This window comes from Neoarius graeffei, chromosome 6 (assembly GCF_027579695.1).
Source record: "Neoarius graeffei isolate fNeoGra1 chromosome 6, fNeoGra1.pri, whole genome shotgun sequence".
In the NCBI taxonomy this organism is placed as follows: domain Eukaryota; kingdom Metazoa; phylum Chordata; class Actinopteri; order Siluriformes; family Ariidae; genus Neoarius; species Neoarius graeffei.
In genome coordinates, this window is record NC_083574.1 from 74,584,350 (window position 1) to 74,593,828 (window position 9,479).

At 46.9% G+C, this 9,479-nt stretch overlaps 1 pseudogene; it reads right to left on the reverse strand.

The window, feature by feature from the left end:
- Positions 1-293: 293 nt before the first annotated feature.
- LOC132888322 (craniofacial development protein 2-like) lies at positions 294-976 on the reverse strand (annotated as a pseudogene).
- Positions 977-9,479: the final 8,503 nt, after the last annotated feature.

Here is a 9,479-nt window from a genome sequence, read left to right on the forward strand (position 1 = left end):
TGGGGATCCATTCCTTGTGCTGGGCCTTCTTCTTACTCAAGACTTCTTCACACATATCTCACCAGAGTTTCTTGCTCTCCTCCCACTGTGTCTCAAGGTCTGTCTCACTGTCATCTATCAGCCCCTGTAGTAGCTGGAACCTGTTGGAAAGGCTGATCTGGAATGCTGTTTGTGTGTCTTTGTTCCTGAGCATACCCACGTTGTATCTTGTCCGTGTGTTATTGTTGGCATTGGTGTATTTCTTGAGCCGTAGTGTCACTGCTGTCACAACCAGGTGGTGATCTGATGATACGTCAGCTCCTCTCAGCACCCTCACATCCCACCATGACCTCCTGAACTTCCGGCTGATGCAAATATGATTGATCTGGTTCTCCGTTCTTTGGTCTGGAGATCTCCATGTGGCTTTGTGGATGCGCTTGTGTGGAAAGATACTTCCTCCAATCACCAGTTGGTTCAGTGCGCACAGGTCCGCAAAGCACTCACCATTTTCGTTCATCTGTCCCAGTCCCTGTTTCCCCATGATGTCCTCGTAGCCAGTGTTATCTGACCTGATCTTGGTGTTGAAGTCTCCCATCAGTATGGTCATGTCCTTGGCTCCTCCTCTGTCTATCACTGCCTGCAGTTGCTGGTAGAATTCCTTCTTCCTTTCTTCTTCCGCATTGTTGGTGGGAGCATAGCACTGGATGATATTCAGCCTGATGTCCTTCTTCTTGGTGGTAAACTTGGCTGTGATGATGCAGGAGTTGACAGGTTCCCAGCCGATGAGTGCTTGCTGTGCCTCTGGTGCCAACATCAGGGCCACGCCCTCAGTGTGGGGGGCTCCATCCTCTGTGTGTCCCGAGTACAACAGCTGCTCTCCTGATGACAGTCTTAGCTGTCCTGTCTGTAGCCACCTTGTCTTGCTCAATCCAAGAACTCTGATCCTATAGTTCTTCATCTCTCTCGCTACTTGGATGGTTCTTCCTGCTTCATACATTGTCCTGATGTTCCATGTAGCTATTCTTGTTGGTGTCCTGGATGTCAGAAGGGGAGTTGGCCTCACAGCTTCCTTTCGGCTTTCACTGCATTGCGTCATGTGTCTCCCAGATGGAGACCCTTCCTCTCCCAGGTGAGTGATTAGGTTTGTTGTTGTCGATGCTTCTGTAACTTGTTCTTTTTACAGGTAGAGGTGTTAACCCTACGCAAACCCAATTAGCCTCTGGGTGAGGTGGTCCACATTTGTCTGACCTCTATCCTTTGACCTGTCCAGCATGGGTGGCCCTACCAGGAGCATACACTCATGCTGGCATAGCTCTCTGGATCATTGAGGTACTCAAGCCATCACACCATGACAAGGGGTGGACCATGTGATGGCCTGTTCCTTAATTAGTTTGTGTATAAATACCCCTCTGTTTGTTCCCTTGTCACGGAGTCTTTGTGCTGTAATGCTTTTTGTTAGAACCTCTGTCCCGTGTCCTTGCTTTTGCCCTTGTGTTTTGGGCCTTTTGTTTTCTTGTTGGATTTTTCACTTAACCTTTGGTATCTTCTGAGCGTTTACATTTTTGCCTTTTTCTTTTTTGGTCTTTGAACTTTTGGATTTTCTTTTTTTTGATCGATCTTCTGAGTGCTTTGCATTTTGGATTAGACTTATTGTTTTTTTGCCCCAGAACCTCTGGATTATACTTTTTGTTTTTGCCCTGGATTGTAAATAGTGTATATAGTGTAAATAAACTGTTTTTGATACTCTACTTTCACCTCACGCCTCTGTACTTGAGTCATTCCCCTGGTGGCCTAGTGGGGATTTGCTGGATTATCACACCAGCGAACCGGGTTCAAATCCCAGCATAACGCTATGGTAAAAAAAAAAAATTGGCAAAACCACGATTGGGACTTATGTGACACTTGCGTGTGTTCAGTGTCGTAGAAGGTCACAGACTGGCCATGGAGATTTTTGGTCCTGAACATGCAAATTCTATGGGTCTTGTGAAAAATCAAGAATGCATACACTATGTACGGGACCCATACTCCTTTTGTACATCTGAACCAAGTCAGCAGCACAGCTCGTAGGGGCTTTTTGCAATGACAGTAAGACACACGAGTGACGCACGGTCATTGAATGAGTGACATGCCTCAGAAGTACTACACAAGTACTTTTGTGCGGCCACCAAGACAGAAGTACATCTCACTTTCTACCCCCATGTGTGGCGTGCACTCAGCCCATGCAAACCGCACACTACACAAGGGGCAAGACTCTGGGTATATATATTGGGGGAGGAACAAAGGAACCGATCATGTAGCATTGTGGAAGGGAAGAAGACCACCTCATTTGCTGTTTTTATTTGAATATATATTAATTTACCATGCAAATGTCAAATAATGAAACATGAATATAATGGAATAACTCATTTTATTACATTGCAAAAAATCCCAACTAAATAGCCCAACAGTTTGAGCACTGAAACAGACTTTGACTCTCACTCTGAGCTACTGTCCTACTCCGATTCCTGCTGAGTGGTGGGAGGGGGTGTCAGGATGTCCTTCTCCTCATCACTGAGCATGGCACAATGGCCTGACAGTGATGATGGGATTGCAATGTTCTCACTTCTGGGTGTTGTTAGCTGAAACATAAATAAAAATCAGCATATATAATATTAATTACATAAGCATAGAGATAACAAAATGAATGTTTAAAGCATGTTGTAACAATTCCTGATGTGGGTGGAGCACAGAAGCACGGCAGGCGAGAGTTGATGTTAGCCAAACCACTTTTATTTAGCTTTTCAGCTTGCTTTCTTGCTTTCTCACTCACTCACTCACTCACTCACTCACTCACACATTCATTCATTCATACATGTGCTGTGGTTGGGGAGAGAGCTCCTTTTCTCTGCTCTCTCTCTCCTTTTATGCTCCATCCCTGTAACAAACACACACACATATATTATTGACAGCAGGTGGAATGACTTAGCCACTTACCTTCCCTGACCCCACCCTCCATTCACAGACTGCTGCTTGGCCATGCCCCTGCTGCCACATACCCCTACCGCACGACTCAGGCCGGGGAGCCATCCGGCCTGAAGCTGACTCCCCCCCCAACTGGACAGGAAGTCTGCCACCACCATCTGCTCCCCTGGCCTGTGGATCACCTCAAACTTAAATGGCTGGAGGGCGAGATACCAATGGGTGATCTGCTCATTGGCATCCTTCATGTGGTGGAGCCATTGGAGGGGCGCATGGTCCGAACAGAGAGTAAAAGGGTGCCCCATCAGGTAGCGTCGAAGGGCAAAGACTGCCCACTTGATGGTGAGACACTCCTTCTCAATTGTGCTGTACCTATTTTCATGCATTGAGAGTTTCCAGCTGATGTACAGCACGGGGTGCTCCTCGCCCTCCACCTCCTGGGACAAAACAGCCACCAGCCCTCTGTCCAATGCATCAGTCTGCAAAATAAAGGGGAGAGAGAAGTCAGGGGAGTGTAAAAGTGGCCCCCCACACAGTGCAGCTTTTACATCAGAGAAGGCCTGTTGGCACTGCTCTGTCCACTGGACCGGATCTGGAGCCCCCTTTTTAGTGAGATCGGTTAGCAGGCTGGTGACCAGGGCTTTCCATTAACTTTTTTGCTCACCAGCCACTGTGGCTAGTGGTTTTCCTGAGTCACTAGCCATTCATCCTTTTCACTAGCCACAATTTTGTTGCCAGAAATATGCAGTTTTTCTTTACCATGATACATTAAAGTTCGGAAGATCTAGGTTTAATTATGAATGGCAGCGTATAATGTAGCACTCAAGTATTCAGTGCTGTTAAGGTAGCTCCCTATATGAAAACATGCAACCAATTCAGACAAAAATATAAACAGAGTATTCTGTTTATTGAACTCAAATTCAAGCCCCTTACAATATGAAATATTGTATAATATGAAAAATAACATTTAGTACAACTGAACTGATTCTAATATTAAAAGTCCAATTCAAAACATTTATTGTTGAAATACATTTGATATTTTGATATGCAAGTATTATGTGTATTATCAAGTGTTATGTATATTATGTATTGTCTATTAATAGTGTGTGTGTGTGTGTGTGTGTGTGTGAACATGTGTAGAGAGAGACATTAAATGTCCTCATTACATTCATCATCAGATGAGTCTGAAAGGTCCATGAAAAATGGTCTTCGTGAACTGAAGCTTCCAGCAGGCCATAAGTTGATAGCTGGGGCGGGATCAACTTCTTTCCAATCACATGAACGTTTCTAAACAGCAGCTCCATCCTCTTCAGCTCAGCTGACATCATGACAGCCAGGGACTTGAAAGCAATGCTGTCCTGTAGTGAACCAGCTGTCTTTGCCTGTTTTGATGTTATAGTACCGATGTGTGCATTTGGCTTTTTGTGGTCCTTTATAGTTTGAGTTAAAAATTGCTGGTGCCTGTCTTTGCCATACTTTCTACAGTCTTCGCAGTACATGGTATTTTTGGTTTTGCTATGAACTAGCCAATCTCACCCGAACTTCCATTTGTCATTGAACTGTCTTATCTTCCTATTAGTGTCTTGTTCATCTCCATGGCCGTAGCCAGCTATGAGGCCACCGAGGTCCGGACCTTGGTCATTTTTAAGAGCTGAAAATACATTTGTATGCTAAATATTCAACAGGATAAAAAATAAAGAATAACATTAAAATGTCTCTGTAAAAAGTGCATTGTTAATTATGTTAAACTTTGATTCTGTCTTCTGTGTCTGTTTTGTGCATGCGGCTCTGAGACCAAGAACACAAAAGCAAATGAGTGTGTGACTCAGGGGAGGAACACAGTGCAGCAAACACATTTTTTTCATGGGAACCATCAGCTCACTTTCATGAAGCTGTTAAATTTACATTTTTGAAGCAGCGCAGTTGTAGCCTGCCTTGTTTGTGATTTTAAAAAGAAATCATTCGATAAGCCAAAACAATAGAGTGGAAAGTTTCAACTTATGTTTGCCTTGGAAAACTTTGCCTAAAACATGGTGGTGTATACTGATTTTTTTCCCAGATTTTTTTTTTTGTGTAGGTGTAACAGATGCCAGATTGTTAATGTATCTTAGTTCCATAGGCTACATTGTTAGGGTATCTTTCATCCTCATTGTTTGGGCCAGATCAAACCATTAAACAAGCTTAAATTATTCTTACTCTTGCCACATACATGATTTTTTTTTTCAAAACTGATATTCAAGCCCTGTGGTGACCTGGCGACTTATCCAGGATGTACCCCACTTTTCGCCCATAGTCGGCTGGGATAGGCTCCAGCTTGCCTGCGACCCTGATAAAACAGGATAAAGCAGCTAGAGATAATGAGATGAGATGATATTCAGTTCAAACACCATTAAAAGTAATTTCAGGAATAGATCTCTTGTGTGGCGTGTAATTCACCCCTTTCATTTAAATATGTCGAAAATTTTTCGGCATGTGCTTTGGACCTTGGTGATTTTAAAATGCTGCTCCAGCCCTGATCATCTCTGCCCCTTTTTTCCTGAGCAGCAGGGTTTGAAACTCCAGCTATATGCCACCACATAGTGCGCTTGTCAGTTGTCAGCAACTTTGTTGCTTCATTCATTAACCGCAGGTTACCATATCACTGATTTTATCTGAGACGTTAACAAACATTCTAAACAATTCTAACACATTGTCAGAATGTTTCTACAGGTGCTCATGGGAGTTGTAGGTGCATAATATTACATTGCAATGTGTTTATTATATCAGATGTCTTCAGAGAAAACTACAATTAAAATATATTGTCATACCACAAAATAAACCACCCTCCAAAGTGGCTAGTGGGACTAAAGTTATTACCCGCCAAAGCCAAATTTTACCTGCATTTGGTGTGTGGGCAGGTGCTAATGTAAAACCCTGCTGGTGACATCCGAATAATTAGGTAGAAACCTATGACAATAGTCAGCCAGCCCCAAGAACTGTCTCATCTCCTTTTTGGTCTTGGGCCTCAGGCAGGCCACAATTGCTGCAGTCTTGTTAATTTGGGGACGCACCTGCCCATGGCCCAAGTGGAACCCCAGATACCATACTTCCACCTGCCCAATCATGCACTTTTTTGGGTTAGCTGTGAGACCTGCTCGCCTCAGCAACTTTGGAATGGCCCTCAGGTGTTCCAGGTGCCACGGCCAATCATTACTGTAAATTATAGTGTCGTCTAGATAGGCGGCCATGTAGGCAGCATGAGGGTGGAGGACCCTGTCCATAAGCTGCTGGAACGTAGCGGGCATCCCAAATAACCCAAAAGGGAGTGTGACAAATTGGTGTAATCCAAACAGTGTGGAAAAGGCCATTTTTCCCAGGATATAGGAGTCAAGGAGATCTGCCAATATCCCTTTTTTAGATCCAGTGTCGAATAAAAGCGAGCAGCGCCTGACTGAACAAGCAACTCATCAATGCGAGGCATTGGGTATGTGTCAAATTTAGCCACTGCGTTGACCTTTCTATAGTCCACACAGAACCGGACCGACCCATTGGTCTTGGGAACCAGGACCACTGGGCTGCTCCAGTCACTGTGGGACTCCTCGATTATGCTCATTTCAAGCATGGCCTTGAGTTTGTCCCGAACTACCTTTTTTTTGTGTTCGGGCAATCGGTAAGGGCAGCTACAGACTACCACCCCTGGGGGCATTTTGATGTGGTGTTCTTTGAGGTGAGTATGACCAGGAAGGGGCGAGAACAAGTCGGAAAATTCGGTCTGCAATTTGGCTACCTCTGTGAGTTGGGCTGGTGAGAGGTGGTCTCCACAAGAGACCTGAGTGGTCCGAGATGTTATCTTTTTTACCTCCGGCCCCAGCTCCACCTTCTCTGGGACTACCGACGCCAATGCCATGGGGACCCCCTCATTCCAGCATTTTAAAAGGTTGAGGTGGTAGATTTGCAGTGCCCCGCCCCTATCCATTTGCTTCACCTCATAGTCGACGTCCTCGACTCGCCGTGTGACCTCAAAGGGCCCTTGCCACTTGCCGACTAGTTTAGAACTCGACGTGGGCAATAATATGAGCACTTTGTCTCCCGGCGTGAACTCTCTAAGGCGTGCGCCCCATCATACAGCCAGCTTTGACATTCTTGTGCCTGCCGCAAATTCTCCTGGGTTAGGTGTGTGAGGGTGTGGATGTTTGCGTACAGGTCAAGAATGTACTGAATTTCATTTTTACTTGGTGAAGGTCTCTCCTCCCAATTTTCCCATAGCACATCCAGAATGCCACGCGGCTTACAACCATATAATAATTCAAAAGGAGAAAACCACGTGGAGGCTTGCGGGACCTCTCATACTGCAAACAACAGGGGCTCAAGCCACTTATCCCAATTATGTGCATCTTCATTACGAATTTGCGGATTATGTTTTTAAGTGTTTGGTTAAATCGCTCTACTAAGCCATCTGTTTGTGGGTGATTGTTGCAGTTTGTAGGAGTGGGAGGAGCACAGAAGATGGCAGGCCAGAGCTGAGTTTCACAACTCTTTTATTTTGACACTTTTCAGTTGTCTCTGCACACTCTCATTCATACACACACACAGACACATGCACACACATCAGGTGTCTGGTTGGGGAGAGAACTCCTCCTCTGCTCTCGCTCTCTCCTTAAATAGGGTGTGGTCACTGGGGAAGACACACAAACACACGTTAATCAACATCAGGTGCAGTGATTCTGCCACTTACCTTCCCTGACTCTGCCCTCCAGTCACAGACCAACGCTTGACCATGCCCCTGCTACCAAAAACCCCCACTGCCCGACTCAGGCCAGGTGGCTGTCCGGCCTGCAGCCGACTCCTCCCCCACCTTGACAGGAGAGGAAGTCTGCCACGACCATCTGCACCCCCGGCCTGTGGATCACCTTGAAGTTAAAGGGCTGGAATGCCAGATACCAACGGGTGATCCGAGCATTGGCATCCTTCATGTGGTGGAGCCACTGGAGCGGCGCGTGGTCCAAACAGAGGGTGAAAGGGCATCCCAGCAGGTAGTAACAGAGGGCAAGGACCGCCCACTTGATCACCAGGCACTCTTTTTCAATGGTGCTGTAGTGCCCCTCATGCACTGACAGCTTCCAACTGATGTACAGCACTGGGCGGTCCTCCCCCTCCACCTCCTGGAACAAAACAGCCCCCAGCCCTCTGTCCGATGCATCCATCTGTAACATAAAAGGGGAGAGAAAAGTCAGGGGAGTGTAACAGTGGCCCCCCACACAGTGCAGCCTTCACCTCAGAGAAAGCCCGTTGGCATTGCTCCATCCACTGGACTGGATCTGGTACCACCTTTTTAGTGAGATCAGTCAGCGGGCTGGTGACGTCCGAATAATTAGGTATAAACCTATGATAGTAGCCAGCCACCCCCTTTTTGGTCTTGGGCCTCGGGCAGGCCGCAATTGCTGCTGTCTTTTTAATTTGGGGACGCACTTGCCCATTGCCCAAGTGGAAGCACAGATACCGTACTTCCACCCGCCCAATCGCACACTTCTTCGGGTTGGCTGTGAGCCCTGCTCACCTCAGCGACCTAAGGATGGCCCTCAGATGTTGTAGGTGCTGCAGCCAGTCATTACTATAGATAATGATGTCATCTAAGTATGCAGCTGCTTAGGTGGCGTGGGGGCGGAGGACCCTATCCATCAGCTGCTGGAACGTAGCAGGCGCCCCAAACAGCCAAAAAGGAAGTGTGACAAATTGGTGTAAGCCAAACGGTGTGGAAAAGGCCATTTTTTCTCGGGATAATGGAGTCAAGGGGATCTGCCAGTAAACCTTTGTCAAATCCAGTGTCAAGTAACAGCAAGCCGTGCCTAGTCGATCGAGCAACTCATCAATACAAGGCATTGGGTACATGTCAAATTTAGATACCACGTTGACTTTTCTATAGTCTACACAGAACCGTACCGACCCGTCAGCCTTGGGTACCAAGATCACCAGGCTGCTCCAGTCACTGTGGGACTCTTCGATGATGCCCATTTCAAGCATGGCCTCGAGTTCTTCCCGAACCACTTTTTTCTTGTGTTCGGGTAGCCGGTAAGGGCGGCTGCACACTATGACCCCCGGGGCGTCTCAATGTGGTGCTCTATGAGCTCGGTGCGGCTGGGCAGGGGCAAGAACATGTCCAAAAATTTGGTCTGTAACTTGGCAACCTCCGTGAGTTGGGTCGGGGAGAGGTGGTCTCCACAGGGGACCGGAGAGGTATGCAATGCCAATGTTCCCTTTTGAACCTCCGGCCCCAGCTCCGCCTTCTCCGGAACCACCGACACCAATGCCATGGGGACCTCCTCATTCCAGAGTTTGAGTAGATTGAGGTGGTAAATCTGTAGCGCCCCACCCCTGTCCATTCGCCTCACCTCATAGTCAACATCCCAGACTCACCGTGTGACCTCAAAGGGTCCTTGCCACTTGGCGATTAATTTGGAGCTCGATGTGGGCAACAGTATGGGTACTTTATCTCCCGGTGTGAACTCCCTAAGGTGCGGACCCTTGCCGTACAGGCGGGTTTGCCGTTCTTGGGCCTGCCGCAA